The sequence below is a fragment of the Amphibalanus amphitrite genome, unplaced genomic scaffold (genome assembly GCF_019059575.1).
Source record: "Amphibalanus amphitrite isolate SeventyFive unplaced genomic scaffold, NRLGWU_Aamphi_draft 000291F_arrow, whole genome shotgun sequence".
In the NCBI taxonomy this organism is placed as follows: Eukaryota; Metazoa; Arthropoda; class Thecostraca; order Balanomorpha; family Balanidae; genus Amphibalanus; species Amphibalanus amphitrite.
In genome coordinates, this window is record NW_024881786.1 from 120,241 (window position 1) to 141,868 (window position 21,628).

General features: G+C 51.4%; 1 protein-coding gene across 2 annotated transcripts in view; it reads left to right on the forward strand.

The window, feature by feature from the left end:
• The window catches only part of LOC122387608 (homeobox protein OTX2-like), a 133,801-nt gene that overhangs the window by 16,632 nt on the left and 95,541 nt on the right, over nucleotides 1-21,628 (forward strand). The gene's annotated exons all lie outside the window — the stretch shown is intronic.

The window sequence follows — 21,628 nt, forward strand, 5'->3', positions numbered from 1 at the left end:
TATTTGGATCCAAATATAACACATGCACATGACCGGCAAGCTGCCGGCAAGACGAACCACGACCACATCGCTATTGGCGTAATGTAAAATTACCGGCCAGCCGGCAACGTATTAAGGAAAACTTTGCACCTCCACCCGGTAAGGAGGACCAAGGCACACATTACGAAGCCTAGAGGCGACACATCATCCCCAGGATTGCCGACAGGAACCACGTGCAGCCTCGAAAACACTGTCTCACACAAACCTGGCGTGATGGGGACGCCAGCCCGGCCCTAGCTCGCATGAGCATTGCCCGGAAACACCACTCAGTATAACACAACAACACATGCACAGCACACCGCTCTAAATTGATCACCACCAAATCGAGCACATATAAAAACCGGGAAGCCGAACGGCAACTGTGTGCGAAAGATATATGCGTACCTTGTAACGCCAGCTGGTTGTAAGAGCGGAGCGCCAACGCGTGTGTCGCCAGACAGACCAGGCAGAAATGGGACACAACGTTATCGCGGGCGCGCGCCCCCTAGCCTAAGTCACGTGACCGCGACGGACGTCCTGGCTGCGCAGCGGCCGCGCGCTGGTTCATTGCCCCTAGAGGGCCAAACAGAGAAGTCATGGTACCACAAAATTTTTCGCTCGTATACGATTGGAAAAAGCTCCTAGCTGCGCTAAACGCCGATTTCCATGCAGTTGGCGTGCCGATTGAGTTAGAGGACGTCAGGCGAGGCACGGACGGTGCAACGGCATAAACGGCGAATGGAGGTCCTGCGGCGAGCACCGCGCGACACCGCATTCCACCCCACCGCACACTGGTCGGAAACGCCCTCACGAGAGGCCACGGGCGATTCCGGAGTTTCGGATTATTTTTTATATAGATCGATTTGAAATTGATCAAATTATTATACTTAGGCCAAAAAAACTAATCCGGGTGACCAAAAACAACTGTAATCAGCCCCCGAAGATGGAGTATCCCAGAACTCGGAAACTGACGCGGAGCAAGAGGTTTCTAGAGCCGGATATTCAGAGTCTTATTGCTGATAGACACCAAATTGAAATCCCACATATTATGCATCAAAATGTTCGTTATGAAGTTGCCGACTGGTCAGTGCAAAATTTTTGGTATGCTTTTTCCCTAACTAAGATTTACTGTAGCTTTTTTATGAAGGCTCTCCTACAGTGATTCTGGAATATAACTGCAAAGTTTAGGTAAGGAAACAACAGGTAGTCCCATCTGGTTCCACTCTGATTTTTTGTGAGATGAAGCAGGATTTAAATTTACACCAGGGCAACATAAAAGCTAACTGCGCATATTTGCGCAAAATTTGCAGGAGCCGCTCTTCCTACCCAACTACCGCCCGCCCCGCCCCAGTTTCGGCTCGGCCGCCGCGCCCGGCCTACGCTGACCTGTGTGGCCTGCACGCATCCATGCGTAGTTGACTGGTCATTAAAAACAGATGCGCTTGAGTTTATGAATTTTGTGAAAAGCGCGTTTTATGCATGCATTTATGTATGTATTGACATCAAAAGCCTTCCACATATTGCGTGGCGATTACGGCTTGCATTTAGAGAGCCTTGCTATTGACAACCATCACTCGGCTGAAGAAAGTGGAAATTGAAACCTTCGTAAATATAAGACGCTGCAAATATAGGACACCTGTCACTGACGTCGGGTTACCTTGGGCCGTCTTTTTACATTAGATCACAATTCCAGTATTTAACCCTGGCCGGACCGATTGGTTTTCTATATTGACCGGGGAGGGTTGGTACAACTCCCTCGCCGTTTCGCCTCTAATTGAGCTAGAGCCTTGCGGAAAAAACGAGCTTGTGTGCCGTTATAAGACGCAACAATTAGGTACTACCCGATTTTAAGGTCTTAGGGTCAGCCAGTGACCTCTTAGGTCAGGTAAGTGCCACAAGGCACGGGCTCGGTTTTAGGTTAATTACTTTGCCAAAAATGGTCGCACCGCCGCGATTTTGGCATCATCGTGTTTGTCTAGCTCAGGCGCGTTGAATGCTATACTTGGTGTTCGGGTGAAGTCAACTTAAGGTGTTAACCTCGGGTCAAGGTCAGGTCGGAGCCCCTCAGGTCACGAAATGGTTGAAGGAGGTCATATCGCATACCATTCGATTCGGCAGGTCTTCCTGAGTCCAATGGTGGCTTTCGCGACTCTCTAGCTCCATCTGATCAGGAGTTATTGAAGAAAAACTTATATGGCCTTAGTGACGTCATAAATGACGTCACGCAAAGTCAACAATGCTAAAGTGAAGCACTGGACCTTGCAAGGAGTGCATGAAACCATTCCCGGTGCCCGAATAGCAGCTCCCAATTTCCCTTGTTGACTTAAAGTGGTGCTAGATCCTGTATTATACTCAATTATGACGTCATAACTTAACAGATTCACGTCATATATTTAGTGCTTGACATCCAAATGATAGATTACATATGACAGAGAAGGCATGCAAAGTTTTATGAAGTTTGCTTCACTAGTTGTGGAATGACAAGCAAAAAACTTTTGCGGAAAGGCCGCTGGCCTCTCGCTGGAGCGTTTCCGACCAGTGTGCACCGGCGGGAAACCCATCCAGGCATGCCGCGGCCAGCGAGCAGGCATATGTTCCCGCGACTGTCGAATGGCCGCCGGAGCCGGTGACCACTCACACCCATAGGTGGTGTGTGTTCGTCTCAGCACAGCCGCGTTGGCTCGCCGCTTGGTCAGGCGTCAGCACTCACTGATACATAACCCCGGGTCTCCACGACCACGCCGCACACCGGGGCCCGGCCGATCAGCTCTCCCGGCGGTGGGATCTGCGCGCCAAACTGCCGCGGCAATTCTCCGCGAGCCTCCACTCTCAGGCAATGGGGGCGCGGGCTGGAGACCGGGCAGCACCCCGCGGACTCGGCGGCCGTTGGCGGGGCGCCGGGGTCGCGCGTTTACGACCACGGCCGGCGCTGGGCACCGTCCCCGGCTCGTCAAACGGTACGTCACCGCGCGCCGTCGGCGGGCGCGCGATAAACTTTTGTCACCGGCGCCGAGGACGTGGTACGCCGCTCCCAGACCGTGCATACGAATCGCGTCATTAATGACGCGCGTGCGACGTGCGCCGACGTGGCGCGCGCCCGGCACCCTTTCAGGGCGCGGAGCTCCGCCCGATCCATCACCTCACGGCCGTCAGTATACATATTCATCGGCGGCGGCCGGGCTGGCGGAGAGGTGCGCGCGTTACGTGGCGGCGGCCGGCGCTGGCCTTGGGTGGCCGGTGACACGGGACAGGCGTCAGCCGCCGCCGGGCGTGGGAGGCGCGCTGCTGTCGTCTGCAGGCGGCACTCGGCCGCCGTCCAGGGCCGATAGAGCCACAGCCGGCGACCAGCTGCCGGCCAAACGCCGCCGACAAACACAGCCGACATCAAACCGCGGAAATGGCAGGGCTCCCTACCTGCTTCATGCTGCAAATGTTTGTTCTCGATGTGAAATAACATGTATCGTAGCTGCCATGAAGAGCTTGTCTGCAGGCAATCAGCATGCAACAATCTGATATTCTCTGCCACTTCGAGCAGTGACTATGTAATCTGCTGGGGGCATCTGTGCGTGCTGGGCGCCGGTGTCCGCTGAGGCCGCAGCGTGCCGGGCGCCGGTGTTCGCTGAGCCCGTGGTGCCGATCGCCGGTGTCCGCTGAGGCCGCGGTGCCGGGCGCCGGTGTCCGCTGAGGCCGCGGTGTGACTTCCCGTGTCCTCTCAGACTCGGACAGGGCGTCTGCGCCGTGTCGCCGCCGGTCAGGGTGGCCGGCCGGCCGCTCCGCCCCGGGTCCCTGTCGGCCGGTCCACACCAGCTGCCTTTTACGTCGCGCCGGACAGCCGCGCCCCGACCTCCCGGGCCGCTCCCTCGCACACGGCTGCAGACCGCGGCGCCTGCAGACTGACCCGGCCCGGTCCGGCGGCAGATGGACGGACGCGGAGCTCGGGAGGGTTCCACCCGGTCCACCAGACGACTACACGCAGCAGGCGCAGGTAACAACGTCCCCGAGCCGTCCAGCGGGAGACATACCGCGGGCCGTACGCACCTGGACGTCAGCGACTGGCGGCGGCTGTTGTTTTCGTTTGTCGGATGGCTGAAAATGCCCGGCTGATCATATTAGCGACAGACGCGCATACGAAACAGCCCCCTGCGATGCTTGTGAGCATTCTACTGTCCCTCGGAACTGGTCGTTCCGCTTTTTAGTTCACCAGCGCGGCCCAGCATCACCTGCCGCTCTTGCAGCACGGCTGGACCTGCAACATCACCTGTCTTACCTGTGGCACCCCCGGTAGCTGCCGGCTCCGGCAGCTGAGGTGTCGGTATCGGTGCGGTCACTGAGGTGTCGGTGTCGGCTCCCCAGTGACCGGGTGGTGTCGGTTCCGTCTCCTCAGTTCCCGGCGCGGTGCCGGGGTCGCCGGGGTCGGTCGCCGGACCGGCCCGGCCCGGCCGTCCGTGTCCGGCCTTGTGTCGGCACCCACCGGCCGGCGTCCAATGGATGGGTGCCATTAGGTCGCCGCGCCGCGACGACGGCGCAGATTTGTAACCTTGTGCAAGCGGGCATTGTTTTCGGGGAGGCGCGCCGGCAGCAGCGGGCGCGGCCGGTGCGCCCGGCGCGCCGAGCTCCTGTCCGGCCAGAGCGCCCCGTGTCAGAGGTGCACGGCCGGTGCACACTGTCCCACGCACCGCCGCCCCTTCAAAGGCGACCGGCCGACGGACAGCACCGGCCCGCAGTCAGCCCGGCCTGTCGGCGAGTGATCAAACGCGACCGGCGGCGCCCCGCGGACCCCGCAGCGCCGCGGCTGGGCGGCTCAGAGAGGACCGTGTCAGCGGGGTGTGGGTGGAGTGCGGGTCTTCACTGTCTGCTGCCGAGCTCATGCCGAGTTCTTGACTCTCCGCGGGTCTATATCGCTATATCATGACGGTCTAAATGACGGTGTCTATGCATAATTATTACTGGTATTTGCGGTATACCCCCAAAACAATCGCATGGTAGGTACGTATGTACATGACTTTCAAGTTATTAAAGGAAAGTTTTCCCTCATAGTCGCTCCTGTTTTCATGCTGACTGGAATTCTTATGCGGCAGGTCTGTTTACAGATGACTTTCTTCCATTTGATAGCTAGGTGAGTGCGATTCTAAGGCTGGTGAATCACTTGGCCAGTGCCAGGCCGGCCGTCTGGAGGCGGAATAGTATCCGTTTCTCTGCAGCCCCCGCACCTCTGACACCGGGTGACTCTGGCCTCTGAGGCCGGCCGTCACTCATTCCCCGCGCGCGCTCCACGGCGTCCGCGTCACATAAAATGCGCCTCGGATTGGCCGCATGTATGCATATGAGCGCGAATGGTCGCCTCGTGCGCTTTGGCGCAGGACAGCAAAAGGCGCACTGCGCGGTGCAATAGCGACTGACTCGACCGGTACATCAGCGCCGCGACAGCCGTCAACTGGGACGATCCTGGGAGGCCAAGCGGGAGTTACTGAGATGAGTGGGAAACGTCAACAGAGCGGCGCAGCAGAACATACCTGCTGCTTGCAAACATTTTAGTTGGCGACTGGCGTTCTTTATAGCTAAAGGAAGACGCCATGAAGAGGTCCTAAGGTAATATCAAAAGGGTACTTTTCTGTTGATTTAGAGGCAAGGATTTAGAAAATAAATCAGTGAGTTTACCTAATACCTACATATGGGTAAAGGTATTTCGCCGAGCTCCCACCGACGTGAAGGCGCGTCAACAAATGCTCATCCGGTATTGAGGCAAATCTATGAAGTTTCGTTACACCTGTGCTCATGACTGTTGTAACCGTTACACTTTTGTTGTGTAAGTATGCCGATGCCCGATGCTGCTTTTATGTTTTTAAGAAGACCCATCCTCGCTGCTTCATGCGCCGACTCTTGTGCAGCACCTGCGGCATCACCTCTCCAACAGGCCCTGCACTATACCGCAGAGGGGGCGGACTACCGGCCAGGCCGAGCCCCGGCGCTCCCACGGCTCACACGTCCCTGGTGTGTCTTATCGCACCCCGACAGCACGCCGACAAATACCCGCTGCGGGCCGCTCGCAGCGCGGCAATTTGTGCCGCGCCGAGACAAATGAGCGACACCTGCGGCCGGTAGCGCCGGGCAGCGGGGACTGACCGGCCGGGCGTGACCGGTCGGGACGCAGGACTGGGGTCGCAGGCGGCACCGGGGTCGTAGGCGGGACCGGGGTCGCAGGCGGGCCACCGTCCGCCGGGCGTGACCGGTCGGGCCGCGGGACCGGGGTCGCGTCTGGGCCACTGTCCGCCGGCCGCGTGGGTGCCGCCGCCGACACCTGCTCGGCACTGACATCAGTATGCGGCGGGCCGGCCGCCTCCCTCTGACCGGGCGTACGAGCCGTTCGCCGAAATCGGCCCCATCGGCGGCTACTCGCGTCTCAAAGCGGTGCCATTACTCGCCGGCCGGCCGATAAGGCGTGTCGAGCTCTGTCGGCCGGCGATGAGCGCCGTTTGTCTGTCGGAGGCGGTTTGTCCCGGGTCGGGATGGACTGCGGACAGGCGGCTGTGTAGTGTGTAGTGTGAACACTAGCGATGTCAATTACGGAAAATCGGAATACCGATACCAAGCCAAATACCAACCAAAACCGTGGAGAATTACCGAAACCAAACCAACTAGGGAACATGAGGAAAATACCAACTTTTTACCGATTTCTTAGCAGCTCTTAAACGTTAGCAAGGGTTTATGATACCAAACAAAATACCAAAGACATTAGGATTGAAATACCAAATACCGAGTTGGTATCGGTTTGGTATCGGTATACCAGAAAGTTGGTATCCGATTGACATCTCTAGTGAACACTACTGACGCTGTCCGGGGTCGGGGGACGGGGTGGACCCGGGCCGTGCTGTGGGGAGGCGCTGTAGGTCGGAGGCTCCACTGACGCTGTCAGGGGGACGGATGGACTATGTGCTGTGCTGTGGGGAGGCGCTGTAGGTCGGAGGCTCCACTGACGCTGTCAGGGGGACGGATGGACTATGTGCTGTGCTGTGGGGAGGCGCTGTAGGTCGGAGGCTCCACTGACACCAGTGTGTTGCCCCAGCGGAGTTGCTCAGCTCGGTGACAGGCTCACACCTGGCGCCGACCGCCACAGCAACCAATGATCGGGCGCGGCTGATCATCACTCACCGACAGTCGTCAGCCGCCAACACAATGGTGCAAGCCATGCACGTATGCAATTACAAACATACAAACGGGTGTGAGACTGCACTGCAAGTGACCGGGATTCTTGAATACTTTGAAGTTTTCGTTATGGATTGTAAGACATATTTCACGTTTTTTTATCTTAACCCTCGCCCATGTAGGGGGGGGGGGTTGGTGCAACCTCCCCCCCCCCCTGAGGTTTTTCTTAGCTACACGCCGAACCGTTTCAGATAGCCTGCTCAAATTTTCAGTACCCTCTGGGACATCCTTTGCGCAACTTTTGGTATTTTTTTGTCAAGGTCATGTCAGGTCACGGAGTTATGACGTCATAAAGGGAACAACCTCCGGCCAGATTTACGCTAAATTGGAGATTGCTTCACATTGGTATAAATGCCGACTGACCTGACACACTGATGGATTGTTTTAGAATCACAACTGGCTGATTTGACATTGGCACAATGTCCGTTGACATTTTGAAGGTCACTAAAGGTCAAGGTAAGGTCAGTGACCTCGGTTGACCTGTAATGACTTCTTGTACTTGTATGCCTTTTCGGGGTATTTTGATGCCCTGAATTCGAATTTGTTATCCATTTCAGGCATCGTTGGTTGTTTCTTGTAGTTCATTTTGGGTCAGGGTCAGGTCAGTGACGTCACACGCCTGACGTGACCCAATGCACAAATGACCTTGCAGACTTCCGATGCTCCCAACGCATCATTTGTAGAGTTATGACATCGAAATACACACCAAACGATAGAGAATTGATCAAGGATCACGATAGTGAAGGTTTCAAGTCAATATCTCTTACCGTTTTGCCGCAATCGGTGCGGAAATCTGAAAAAGTTAGATTTTTCCGAAAATTTGACCTTTGACCGGTCATAAGTAGGTGAAATGTTGACCTAGGACCAATAAATATACCACCAATCGCGAGATCTCGTTGAGAGCAATCTGTTGGTGTTTTCCGCTAAGCTCTACGATGCTCCGTTTTCAAACGCCAGGGGGGGGGGTCGCACCAACCCCCCCCCCTGCATGGACGAAGGTGGCAAAACACCGTTTACGGGCGAGGGTTAAATGTCTTATTGATTTTCTTCATAGGTATGTTACACAATTGATTATAAAACCATTCTTGAATGCCGTGTATTCTGAATATTCAGTGAGCGTAAACAACCTACCCGGCCAAGGCACATTGGTTAAATAAAGTGCACACATTTGTAGCGAGAAGTCACGCATTGTAGCCCTCCTACCCAGTGCGGTAGCCGAACTGGGCCCGCGGTTCCCGGAAGGACTGGTCAGTGGTCACTGGTCAGTATTCAGCAGTCAGTCAGTGGTCAGTGGTCAGTGGTCAGTGGTCACTGGTCACTAGTCACTGGTCAGTGATCACTGGCTCACTGGCTACCTCAGAGGGGAGACCGTCGCCGCGCCTGTCAGCACTCATCCGTCCCGTGTCAGTTGTCTGCCCTGCCGGGTGTCAACTGTCTGCTCTGCCGGGTGTCAGCTCTGTCCCCCGCCCGGTGTCAGTAGCGGCGGAACACCTTCAATTAACCCTCGCACGACCAGGCCATTTCTCATAACACGAACGACCAGGGGGGGGGGGGTTGTTACGACCCCCCCTGGCGTTTCGAAACGGAAGGTCGTAGAGCTTAGCGGAAAAAACCAACGGATTGCTCTCAACGAGATCTCGCGATTGGTGGTATATTTTTTGGTCCTAGGTCAACATTTGACCTACTTATGACCGGTCAAAGGTCAAATTTTCCGAAAAAATCAAACTTTTTCAACTTTGCGCAACGATTGCGGCAAAACGGTGAGAGATATTAACTTCAAACCTTCAACAACGTATTCCCCACTCAATTCTGCATCATATACCATGTTGATGTTGTTGTTGATGGATGTTGGACCACTCATGACGTCATACCTCTCTAATCTGACATGACCCGGCCATTTTGTTTATTTCAAAAGTTAGTCAATAGATGTCCCAACATGTCTGGAAAGTTCTATTAGCATACATGCACTACTCCACATGCAATCGTAAAAAAGCTGGAGGCGCATTTATCAGACACTCACTTCTCAGAAATGGCGGCGTACGCTGTACCTCTTATGACGTCATAACTCCGTGACCTGACCTGACCCGGTCAATTTTCTTGCACCACACGATAGCCAATGCTTGCCCCAACATGCATGGGAAGTTTCATCATGATCCATCAAACAATGTGGGTATCACCGGCAGAAAACCTAGGGATTCGGCGCACACGTTTGGTAACTGTCGGCCGGAGGCTGTACCTCTTATGACGTCATAACTCCGTGACCTGACATGACCCGATCAATTTTTTTTTCGGCAAAAGATGCGCAAAGGTTGCCCCAGAGGGTATTGAAAATTTCAGCCCGCTACGACAAGCCGTTTAGCGTGCACTTCGAAAAAACCTCAGGGGGGGGGGGGTTGATACAACCCCCCCAGGCGTTCTAGGGTTAAGGGGAAGGGGGCTCTGCCGACTTTTGGTCCCATTCTTTCCATGCAACGCCCATAGGGCTAATGTTAAAATGGCAAAATCAAGGGGGGCACGGTGCCCCCCCCCCCCCTCCCCGTTCCGCCGCCTATACCCAGTGTCAGTTCTGTCACCTGTCCGGTGTCAGCTGTCAGCTGCCGTTGTCAGATGTCTGGTCTGCCGGTGTCGGGTGTCGCCTCGACCGGACCTCCCGGGCCGCGGCCGCAGAGCCCCTGTGTACAGACATGCTCGGTGCATGTGTAGCGGGCGGGGTGGGGCGGGACGGAGTGGTGTCGCCGTGCCCCTCCCCTCCCCTCCCCTCTCCTCCCCTGTCCTGTCCGGGGCCAGGGGTGCGGTCACCGCGCCCGCCCTGCCCGGCCGCTCCTTGATTTCTATGTGTTTGGACCCGCGTGCAATGTGACCCCGCCCATACTCAATTGCATTTTGCGTTAAGGGCGACTAATAACCAAAGTATCGACACCTGTATGCTCGTGAGCACATCAAAGGCTACCACGCCGCACTCCTGGAAAATGCCCGCATGCAGTTGGCGACATTATTATTTCACTGAACCCGCGGTCTGCTCCCTTCTCCACTCGCTTCTGTTGGTTACTGGCTGCGATCAAAAAGAAAGTGAGCCAGGTTTTAGACAACACCACTTGAATTACATGTAGAAATGTAGAATTACCCCGAATGTAGAAACCGATTCGGGGCCAATAGCAGCTGAAACCTTGGCAGTTATGACTGCCGCGGGCCACCATTCGCCGTCCACCGTCCATGTCCACCGTCCACCGTCCACCGTCCACCGTCCACCGTCCGCCGTCCACCGTCCACCGTCCACCGTCCACCGTCCACCGTCCACCGTCCACCGTCCACCGTCCGCCGTCCACCGTCCACCGTCCACCGTCCACCGTCCGCCGTCCACCGTCCACCGTCCACCCCCGGTCCACGGGGCCTGTCACGTGTCGGTCAAAGGGGTGGAGCGACCGGGCGTCCGGCTCCGAGCGCATGAATAACGCTGGCACGCCGTAAATTGTCCTCTGCAACAATGCTGACCTCATGCGGCCCGTGTCGGCGGCGATAGCCGAGATTCGGCCGCCCCGCCGCGGCCCGACACCGGCACTGCTGCTCTCTGCGGTCAGACGCGAGCAGACGATCTTGTTCCAGCTGTTAGTGGACATTGGCTAATTCCGGGGCGTCGAGGACGATTGGGAATGCACGATTCGGAATCCATTAACTTTCACTTGTGCACAATAGTGCAAGAACCTAAAATGATTCATTTGTTCTTAGGTTAGGTATCTATTTGAAATTTGCTCTTACTTATGGCGGCATGTGCAATAAAACGTCTTTATTACTTGGCAGTTGGCTATGCATTAAACTGGACGTTGTGCTGATTGTGTTTTACCGTCAATGCCCTTCCCCAAAATTTATATGGATTTTCTTGCATAGAAATGGTCGCAGCAGTGGACCGTGCGAAATATACGGCATAGATCTAACACATCAGGCATTTAACTCGTGCTTGGCTGGCGGGCTGAGCAATGTGCATACACAGCCCAATCTCATTTCTCTGCAATACGTTTTGAATCGGTCAACGTATCAACACGAGACTTTCTTTACCTTCGGCTGCATCAATTTTACAGCTTATGGGCAAATAAACATTTCGTAACTCTGTGCTATAGGTCGGCCGGAAATGACGTCAGAAGGACGTCTTGTTCGGGAGTTATATTTTTTATTTCCTTTTTTCTTTTACTTGAAAATATTTCATAGAACAATCTACTGAAGAAGCTGTAGCCTGATAGGTACCATCAGAAATGGCAAAGTTATGCGCATTTACATTGTTCCGTTGTCAACTCCTTGCCATTATTAATATTTCAGCTGCACTTTTCAGTGCGTTTTAGTAATTACACACCAAAACAAACATCACCATCGTGCATGTATAGTTGAGCTCAAACTTAAACTAAAAGTACTTTTTGTTAAATAAAACAAGCTTCAAAATTCGACTTTTTTGCCTGCAAATCCGCGGTTTTGCAGGCATTTCAAAAAGGCAGCGCGGGTTTTAGCGCATTTTTCTGCACAACTTCAATTTATTTTGAAGTTCCGTCGATTGATAAGAGTAAAAGTAGGTATGTATAAAAGTACAGTGTGTCCCAAAAATAATGTCACACCCTTCCAGCGTCAATTGCATGAAAATAACAAACATGAGAAGTGCGCTTTTCTTACATATGTATCCCACCTTCTCCCTGATACGGGCAAGCATACGGTCCGGGACATCAGACATCAACATGCCCAGCTTCTGTGGACTGATCTTGGACCAGACAGTTCGAACGTTCCGGGTCAGCGTGCCTTCAGATTATGCTGGTGCCATTTTGTTCACCTCTTACCGGACGATCGCCCTAAAATTTTCTCTCGGCGACAGGCTAGGACTATTTCCCGGTCATTTGTCCTTCTCCCAGAATGCTGGGAAGTTCGATCTGGACCAGTCCTGCGTCGTTCTAGCTCGATGAGTCGGGGCGCCGACCCATCGAAAGATGACCCTGGACATGTTCAGCAGAAGTTCTCGGCTGGAGGGCTTCAGCTTTAGAGACAACCTCCGGTACCGATGGATTGTCGACTTGGAGACTGCATGACTGTTGGCAACATCTTCCTTGTCAGTTTCCTTGTGGATAAACCCGTCTTTATCTCCGCACTTCGCAATGACGATCTGCGCTATACCCGGCTGGCGGAAGTATTCCTGCCGCGACCTAGCTTGTTCTCAGGCGTCTATCCGCTTCTGTCGCGTGTCAACCAGCGCCAAATCGTGCGGCAACTCACATGGGTGTAGAAACGTTTTCAAAGTTGGTGTGGAGTTTACAGCCATTCTCGAAAACTACCCCCATTTTTTGCCGACCCCAAAATCTCATCGGATCTGCATCGATCTCAGGGGGTACTCGGTCGGAAGCTGGGGGAGGCAAACTGCCTCGCTTGCCCCCCCCCCCCGTGGCGACGCTAATGGTGTTGAAAGCCTTCGCTGGCTAGAAGAGCTTGGAGGGGGTTTGAGCAACCACTAGAACAGACCCTACCCAGTAAACATGCCGACGTCGGCCCGACGTCGGCCGACGTCGGGGTGACGTCGGCAACTCGGCATCGGCATGCCGACGTCGGCCCGACGTCGGTCCAACCTCGGCACGACGTCGGCTGGATGTCGGATATGCCCGCATGTACCGACGTCCAGCCGAGGTCCAGCCGACGTCGGGCCGACGTCGGACCGAGATCAATTGCTGAGGTCCAGCCGACGTCGGGGCGACGTCGGACCGACATCGGCCGCTGTTTTGACCGTTAAAATAATATAAAATACATGTTTCATGTTTCATAAAGAGCTTCTGTATCCAAAATATCCTCAGGAAACTCAAATCTTCCTCCACGCCGCAACCCCGTGATCCGGACTGGACGGGAAACTTTATCCCATTTGGGATTGCCCGTAAGCCGAGCTCGCCCGTAGCCGGGTGCGGTGAGTGCTTGGGGGCTGCTCGGCCTATCCTTTGGTCAGGCTCAGCCCCGGCAACTCACCAGGGCCGGGCCCAGTTCATATAGAAAGGCCAGTCGGCAAGTGTCACTTTGCCAAAGTGCCACTAATCAAAGGGACACTTTGGGAAACGTTGGTGCAGGTGTGTAAGAGTGGCTATATGAATCCATTGTGGGGTCGCCCTTTCCAATAAGTGTCACGTAACAGCAATGGGACCAGGAACTCTATATGAACTGGACCCAGGGTGCTCGCCAAGAAGACCAATGTCTCCATCCTATCATCCTTCCGGCTCTGAAATGGTCTTGTCAGACCGAAAGGGCATAACCCAACAAAACAAACTATATTTGCTATCTGGATGCGTGGTGAAGTGGTTAGCGCACTAACCTCGCGTTCAAATGACCCTGGGTTCGAATCCCATCGCCGGCTGATGCTTTTGGCGTGTTGTCCCAGCACACATGCCGACGTCGGCGACTGGGGGCTCGAATCCCGCCGCCGGTTGATATTTTTGGCGCGTTGTCCCAATAAACATGCCGACGTCGGCCCCGTCGGTCCAACGACAAACGATCTCGTCAACCTCGGCAAACGACCTCGGCCCGACGTCGGCTCGACGTCGGCTGGACTTCGGCTGGACGTCGGAACATGCGGGCATATCCGACGTCCAGCCGATGTCGGGCCGAGGTTGAACCGACGTTGGGCCGACGTCGGGCCGAGCCTCGGCCCGACGTCGGGCCGACGTCGGCATGTTTACTGGGTATCATGCTCAAGCTCGGGTGGAAGCGCCAATCAGCTCGTTTATCGCCTTGCCAATCAGCTCAAAGACCGGGAACAGGGGGGAGTGAGGGCGATTGCCCCCAGCTTAAGAGCCGAGGGGGTGACGTCTCCCAACATTCATGCGGCGAGGAAGGATCTTTCCTCTTTTTGATGATGACTACACCGAACAGTAAGCAGACAACTGAAGTGGTCGAATTTCGACTCGAAGAGAGCGTCCGTCATTGGAACAAAGCGTAAATGCCGCTCAGTTTTCGGCCCTAAGAAGACCCTATCATCTTGCCCTCATTCATCTGTGAACTCATTCATAGTTTCGTCGCAACCGGCAAAACGCCAGAAAAAGTGTAATATGCGCACAGCGTAATGTGCGTACAGGGCATGCATACTTGGCTCCCCGTCCTTCGAGGTCCTGAGAACGACAGCGGAAATTCGGTGACGATAAGCCAAGAGAGGTGGCCGAGGATCCTCCAGTGGTTCTTCCGCTCGCCGCAGCGCAGCTGTGCCGACACCATCAACAAGCAGTGGTTTCAGCAGGATGGAGACCATGCTTGCACCGTCCTGAAGACCATGTCTCAGTCTCAGAGAGTGGATGTGAAAAGTTTTCCTTGCATATTATATCAAAATTTGGACCGAATTTGGAGTGAGAAGGGCTAAAATTAGTCTGGGCTTAAAACAGGCTAACTTTTATTTCATGCCAAAAGCAGCACATTCGGAAACCGTGAATGCTTATCTTGTGTCTACCAGCAGCAGTTTCGCGAATATCAATCCACTGCTAGATTGACGAACGTGCACGTTTCTGTAATGTTTAGACACCAATATCTTCTAAATAGAAATTATTCACTTTTAAAATGTTATATACCTATAACAAAAAGGCAAGTAAATAAAGTCAAAATGAAGCCACTGCCAGCTTTTACAAAAATACAAAATACCAAATGCATGAAAATTGTCTTTTCCTGATGAAGGAAAAACTTTCATATGGCGGGAACAACAAATTTGGTATCACTGCGCTATTGCAACGATTATGGCGCAGCCCACTTATACACATGTGCTTCAGCTTTCAGGTCAACAATACATCATTCTTATTAAAAAAGAATTCTGGTTCATGAGTCCATAGTAGTATATCGTAGAGCCAAAGCACATGGAGAAGGTAATTGTGCCCTCCTGACTGTGAGGTTTGCTAAAAAATTGCTAAGTCATTCCCCACATCTCGTCGAATACTGCTGTTTGTCAGGCTGGGGTTGACACCAGAGCAGGTAAAAAACCAGCATCTTGAGGCATAATTCTTTTATAAATAAGAACCAGGGCAGTTGGACAATGATAAAGGCTTGAGCAATAATAATCATTTTCATCATGCATATTGTGTAACTGTGATATCTAGTGGGTGCATGCTTCCATTAAATGCTTCATGCAGTTCTTGCTTACTGCTGATTAAAAATGAAATGCTCTTTGGATATTTTTCTGAATCTTTAAATGTGAAATATTTTTTCTGTAGACTTGCAGATTTTGGGGTGCTTCTGCCAGTGAGGGGTGCATTTTTTGGCTCAGTGGGTGCTCGAGCACTCCCATACCTCCACCCCAATTATCCGCCTTTGTGGACTATGGAGAACCCATACTGATTTCTTCTGGCCTTTAATCATATATTGCTTTTTTAACTTAAAGAAAAGTGCATGAGAAGTGTTATCACTTAAAGTTGGTGTGGAAAATCCACACCAACTTTCAAGTTGGTGTGGAGCTCTCCACACCAACCACATACGAAGTTACGCCCATGGCAACTCATGCCCAGTGCCTAGCGACTTGGCCGTGGGTCATGCTGCCGGCAACCCGCATGCCGACTGCCCCGCTGTGGGACGATTTGCTCTGCAGTTTTGCCATCGGACACCTGGTCTGCGCGCGCTGGGTACTGCCCCGGAAATGACCACCGTACACCCCTTGACCGGTCAGGGTCACACAAATTCGAAGATCACGTGACTAGAATGTAGCTAAGATGGTCTGGGAGCCAGTACCTACCGGCGAAATTATATTGATATTGCGCCGTAGAAGGCAAAATAAATGTTGTGGGAGGGCATGTGACATTAATTTTGGGACACCCTGTATATCTGGGAGCTTTGATATCGGTTACCTATAAGGTAAGGTCAATTTTGGGATCTTTCCGCTATAAAGAGAAAATTGAGTTGCGCTTCTTTGGGACAATGTCACAATAAACATTCTCAAACTGCATCAGGTTACAGGTAAATATGGCCCATGGAATCAGAGTACTCACCCGTGACACCTCATGTCATTATGCTCTTGAGGTCATCTCAGGTCCTGAGATGTCTTCACCAGTTTCTTTTTTACAGCTCTTGATAGTGACAGATAAGAGCGGTGAAAACACGTTTGGTGTGTACAGCTTAACCCTCACCGGCACAGGCCATTCTGCGTCCTTCGACGGCACAAGGGGGGGGGGGGTGGTACGACCCCCTTCGCGTTTGGCCCCTGATCGAGCTAGAGCTTCGCGGAAAGAACGAGCTGTTGCCCGTCACGAAAGGAAGCCGATGATACCAAATTTTAAAGTCCTAGGTCATCGGTTGACCTTCCAGGTCAGGTCAATGACCCAAAACTCGGGAAAATCGGGACCTGTTAGAAAGTCGTAAATTGTGGCTGTTATGGGTTCTTTTCGGTGTGCTGATCACGAATATCGTGTTAGTTTTGAGCACAGATGATGTATTTAAGCATTTAGACCAGGTTTGGTCAGGTCAGGTCAGGTCAACCTGTACGGGCGTGACGGGTATTCGTAGAACGTGTCAACCGCCTCTGACAGCTTTGTAAGATGTTAGGTACGAAGACACCAAAACTACGTCGTTAATGTTCAAATGGTTGTTAAATTCGAATTCAGCTAAAAAAAAAACTAGCCTAGAAACATGTAAGACACAAACAAGTGAACCGAGGTCACCAAAGGTCATTGACCTGACCTGACCTTCAGGTGACCTTGAAATTCACCCTAATGCATGGGAGCAACATCAAATCACATGTTTGAACGCTTGAAACCACGAAAAGCTTGCAAACGCGCGGCTAATGCGAGCCGACATACGCCGAATCGCGTTTCCGGCCAAACATGGTCTCGGAAAATAGGTCACAGGTCAAAGGTCACTTAGGTCAGGGTCATGCAATTTTCAGGGTAGGTGTAGAATTAATCAACGTGAGAGTACTGAAAGTTTCGTTGCGATCGGCCGCTCTTTACGCGAGTTATTTGCGAAAAACCTTAGGGGGGGGGGGGTTGCATCAACCCCCTCCCTCCTTGTGCCGGCGAGGGTTAATGATATGGATCGACTGATATGCAGCATGGCATTTTCCACCCAGGCAATGGCATTGACTGCAGATCAACGTTTCAAAATGACCTTCTGACTTGGTTAACCCTGGCGTTAATGGGTTAATGGGTTAACGTATAGTTCATTCGACGCGGCTCAGCGAGAGGAATACGAGTCCAGTAAAACCTTTTTTTTAATTTAGTCCGAACCTTTTGCTAGGAAGGATTCACAAGGACAGAGCCACCGCTAAGCGAAGCTTGTTGCGGTGACACTGCCCTCTACCCTCCGATCGCGCAATTCCAGTTCTATGGCAGAATTTAGAGGCCAAAGCTTAACGTGCGCACATAGCCGCGCACGGCCAATATGCAAGTTTTTAAGTCAATACTTAATGCAAAAAAATACTTTTTTTTATAAAAATGTACATTCTAAGCTTGTCCTCTGGAGGCTACATCGTTGACCTTAGGACCAATATGAGAAAATTACCCAGAAAGAGCTTTCAAAGACTTATTGAATGCGCTTTTCTGCGTTGCTGTGGAGCTCTAATCGTTCCCCGAGTTATGTGCCTATTTGCCAAAGAAAAAAATGAAATAAGCAAAATTTGACCTTTGATGATCTCTGTTGACCTGAACTGTGACCTAAGGCCAGTTTTACCAACAGAAAAATAGCCGCCCGCCGGAATGTTTTGCTTAAAGGTAGTGTGCCAGCTTTCTTGGACCATATGGAGTTAATGACCCGGATAAGGAGAACCGGATTTTTAGAACTTATCCATACCTTCAAAACTCATGGAAACGTCTTAAATTCTTCAAATTTTGAGTACCCCAGTGCGAAATTCGCCCCGACGGGTTGTCGGTCGTACCCCAACCACATTTCACACCACTATGAACAATAAATGCACACACTAAAATCGCTATTACCGATAGGCTCATCCAATCAAGTTTCGATAAACCCGTTCATCATCATCTCCTGCGGTTTCGAACACGCCTGTTAGGTGGCTTCTGATGCTCGTCGAGGTCGGAATTTCCAAATACCTACGCGTGATGCCTCGGGCCGCGCGCTCTGACTTCGGCCAAGAAAAATGCGTCAGCTGATCATTGTCATTTCTGCCACTTGCGTGTGGTGAAATGGGGTCATAACTTAAGAGACGGCTGTTTCATATCAATTATTTTACATAAAATCATATTTCAAACCATAGGGGAAGCCAGGGGAAGCCCGGCATAGTAAGCTCTTTTTCATTTTTATTACATACCATAAGTGCTGTATAAAATGTTGATATCCTGTTAGCTAGCTAAGTTCATTGGCCGTGTTTTCCCAAAAATTCGGTTTCGTGGAATAAGTATAAGGTTGAGAAAATCGAGTTTTAAAAAAGTGTTGATTTTTCTGGGGTAAGCCCGGCATAGGGGTAACGCCGGCCACCTCCCCAGCGCTTTACAACGAGTTGATGAAACCATTATGTGTCTTACAAACATTAACGGAAAGTGAAATATTAAGGTACTGATTAGCTCTGGACATCTTAGAGTTTATGTCACTACTGGTATTTTAGCTGGCGTCTACCACATATACAGTACAGGTCGATGAAAATCGTGATGCAAAATTGACAAAAAATGTGTATTTCAAAATTCCTTAAAATTTATTTTTCTTTTTACCTTAATGCATCATATTGCATATCATACGACTCGGCTGATGAAGAAGAACACAACGACACCATTTTTGAAGCTCTAGCTTCATTGTCTGTCGCGTTATCTGCAAAAACGTAGTTTGACCCTAGTTGACCTTAAGTGACATGACTGGCTTTGTCTATGATAACATGTTTATTTTCGAAATTTATCTTTGATCTAGGTGTAAACCAATCCTGCTCAGTACCTATTATCTCATGGAAAACAGTGGTTTAGTGGCATTGCTCTCGGTTGGGGGTAAGCTTGGCCACTCGCCCGGGGTAACCGCAATGTGCTAATTTTTATTTTAGAACAGCGATATTCGAAAAAATGTCATACTTAACCCTCGCCGGCACAGGGGGTTGATGCAACCCCCCCTCCTAAGGTTTTTCGCGAATAACTCGCGTAAAAAGCGGCCGATCGCGACGAAACTTTCAGTACCCTCGCATTGATCAATTTTACACGTTCTCTGAAAATTTCATGACCCTGACCCCAATGACCTTTGACCTGTGACCTCTTTTCCGTGACCATGTTTGGCCGAAATCGCGATTTGGCGTATGTCGGCTCGCATTAGCCGCGCGTTTTGCAAGCTTTTCGTGGTTTCAAACGTTCAAACATGTGATTTGATGTTGCTCCCATACATTAGGGTGGGTGTCAAGGTCACCTGAAGGTCAGGTCAGGTCATTGACCTTTGGTGACCTCGGGTGACCTCGGTTCACTTTTTCGAGTTTTACATGTTTCTAGGCTAGTTTTTGGAGCTGAATTCGAATTTAGCAGCCATTTGAACATTTACGAAGTAGTTTTGGTGCCTTCGTAACATGTTACGAAGCTGTCAGAGGCGGTTGACACGTATTACGAATACCCGTCACAACCCCTACCGGTTGACCTGACCTGACCTGACCCGACCTGGACTAAATGCTTAAAAACATCATCTCTGATCAAAACTAACACGATATTCGTGATCAGCACCCCGGAAAACCACATAGCAGCCACACTTTACGACTTTCTAACAGGTCCCGATTTTCCCGGTTTTCGGGTCATTGACCTGACCTGGAAGGTCACCCGATGACCTGGGACCTTAAAATTGGGTATCATCGGCTTCCTCTCGTGACGGGCAACACGCTCGTTTTTTCTGCGAAGCTCTAGCTCGATCAGGGGCCAAACGCGAGGGGGGGTCGTACCCCCCCCCCCTTGTGCCGTCGAAGGACGCGAAATGGCCTGTGCCGGCGAGGGTTAAGCCAGCCTGCCTCGTCACCCCTCACTACAAACACTTAAACGGTCCTTACATAACATTCGTATAAATATTAGTGCTGTATGGTATAACATTAACAGTGCAACATATCTCACTTTTTAGCTAAAAACCCTTAAAATATCATTTTTGCGGTATAACTTTAACAATATGCAATTTTTGTTAGCCTTAACTTTTTGCTGGCGTTACCTTAGCTGCCACGCTGAAAGGACAAACAGTTGAGCATTTTATTGTGAATAATTTAGCCGGAAACGGGGTGGCCGGGCTTCCCCCGACTTCCTCTAAATTAATGTTCGACAGCCAAATTAAAGAAACAATACCAATACAGGCTTACAGTTTAAGTTCGACATTGCGTTGTCTACGATTAGACAGCTGAAAACTCATTCCCGTACGTTGTAACTCTATAATGACCTTTGCTTATTGTCACATGTGCGCCGCATTCGCGATTGTTGCCGACGCCTGTTTGCAGGTCAGCCCACTACAGTTGTTATACATATCGAAAAGCCGATAAACTTTTGGGCAAAAAAGGCACTATTCCAGGCCCATTTTTGATTTTTTTGCGATATTAGGTAAAAACAGAAGCTTCTTATCCTAGGAAAAATAAAATGGGAAATCATTGGAAGGTGGCACACTACCTTTAAAGACCGCTTCACATACGGAGCGTAAACGCGATGGACATGTACCTAAGCGTTTACGTTTCCATGGGCTTTACCGTTTCAATCCGTATGTGAAGCGGTCTTTAAGCAAAATAATTCCAGCAGGCGGCTATTTTTCTGTTGGTAAAACTGGCCTTTGATCTAAAAACTGACTGGACTACTTTCTCATAATTGTTTTATGCTCTTTCGAATGGCGCTAACTTTGTGTCCCTATCTGGGCCAAGAGCTCGAGCGCCGGACCGACGCGGTTAAAGTATACGTAGGCTTAAAATTTGAGGAATTTCTATCTTTACTTATTAATTGCAAATTATGTTAACACTGCTATCATTGCTTCTGAATTACCTCCAACCGTGGCGTCGGTAACCTACGACAGCTACACCGACCGTCGGACGTTGTTGTTAGTTCAGCGCTCTGACGATAGATGGCTCTGGGGGTACCGCAGCGCCGCTGAAGCTCGCGTCACTCCCGGCCCGGCCTGTCGAGAGTCGGTAATGGGGCAGTTTGGCGGTTGATGGGATACGATCGGGGCGGGAATGATCCATTTACAGACCATCACTGCTATCATTGCAATGCAGGAAGTGGCTGGATGTGCCACTACTAAAACCACAAATCGGTTTTGATAAATGCGCTGTCCTGTCACGACCAGCAGGTAGGCGGGCTATTTGCAATTACCTACTAATTAGATCGATGTGTCCTATTTTTATTTTATTGTGATCATATATTAAGGGATTTATTATAAAAGCTAACGACATTATCTATCAGCCCACCGATGGAGTGCCTACCAGCTACCCCAAAACTATGTTGTAGCAAGTGAAATGAGAGCATTCAGAACTCAGAATGCAAGAAAAGACCAGGGAAGC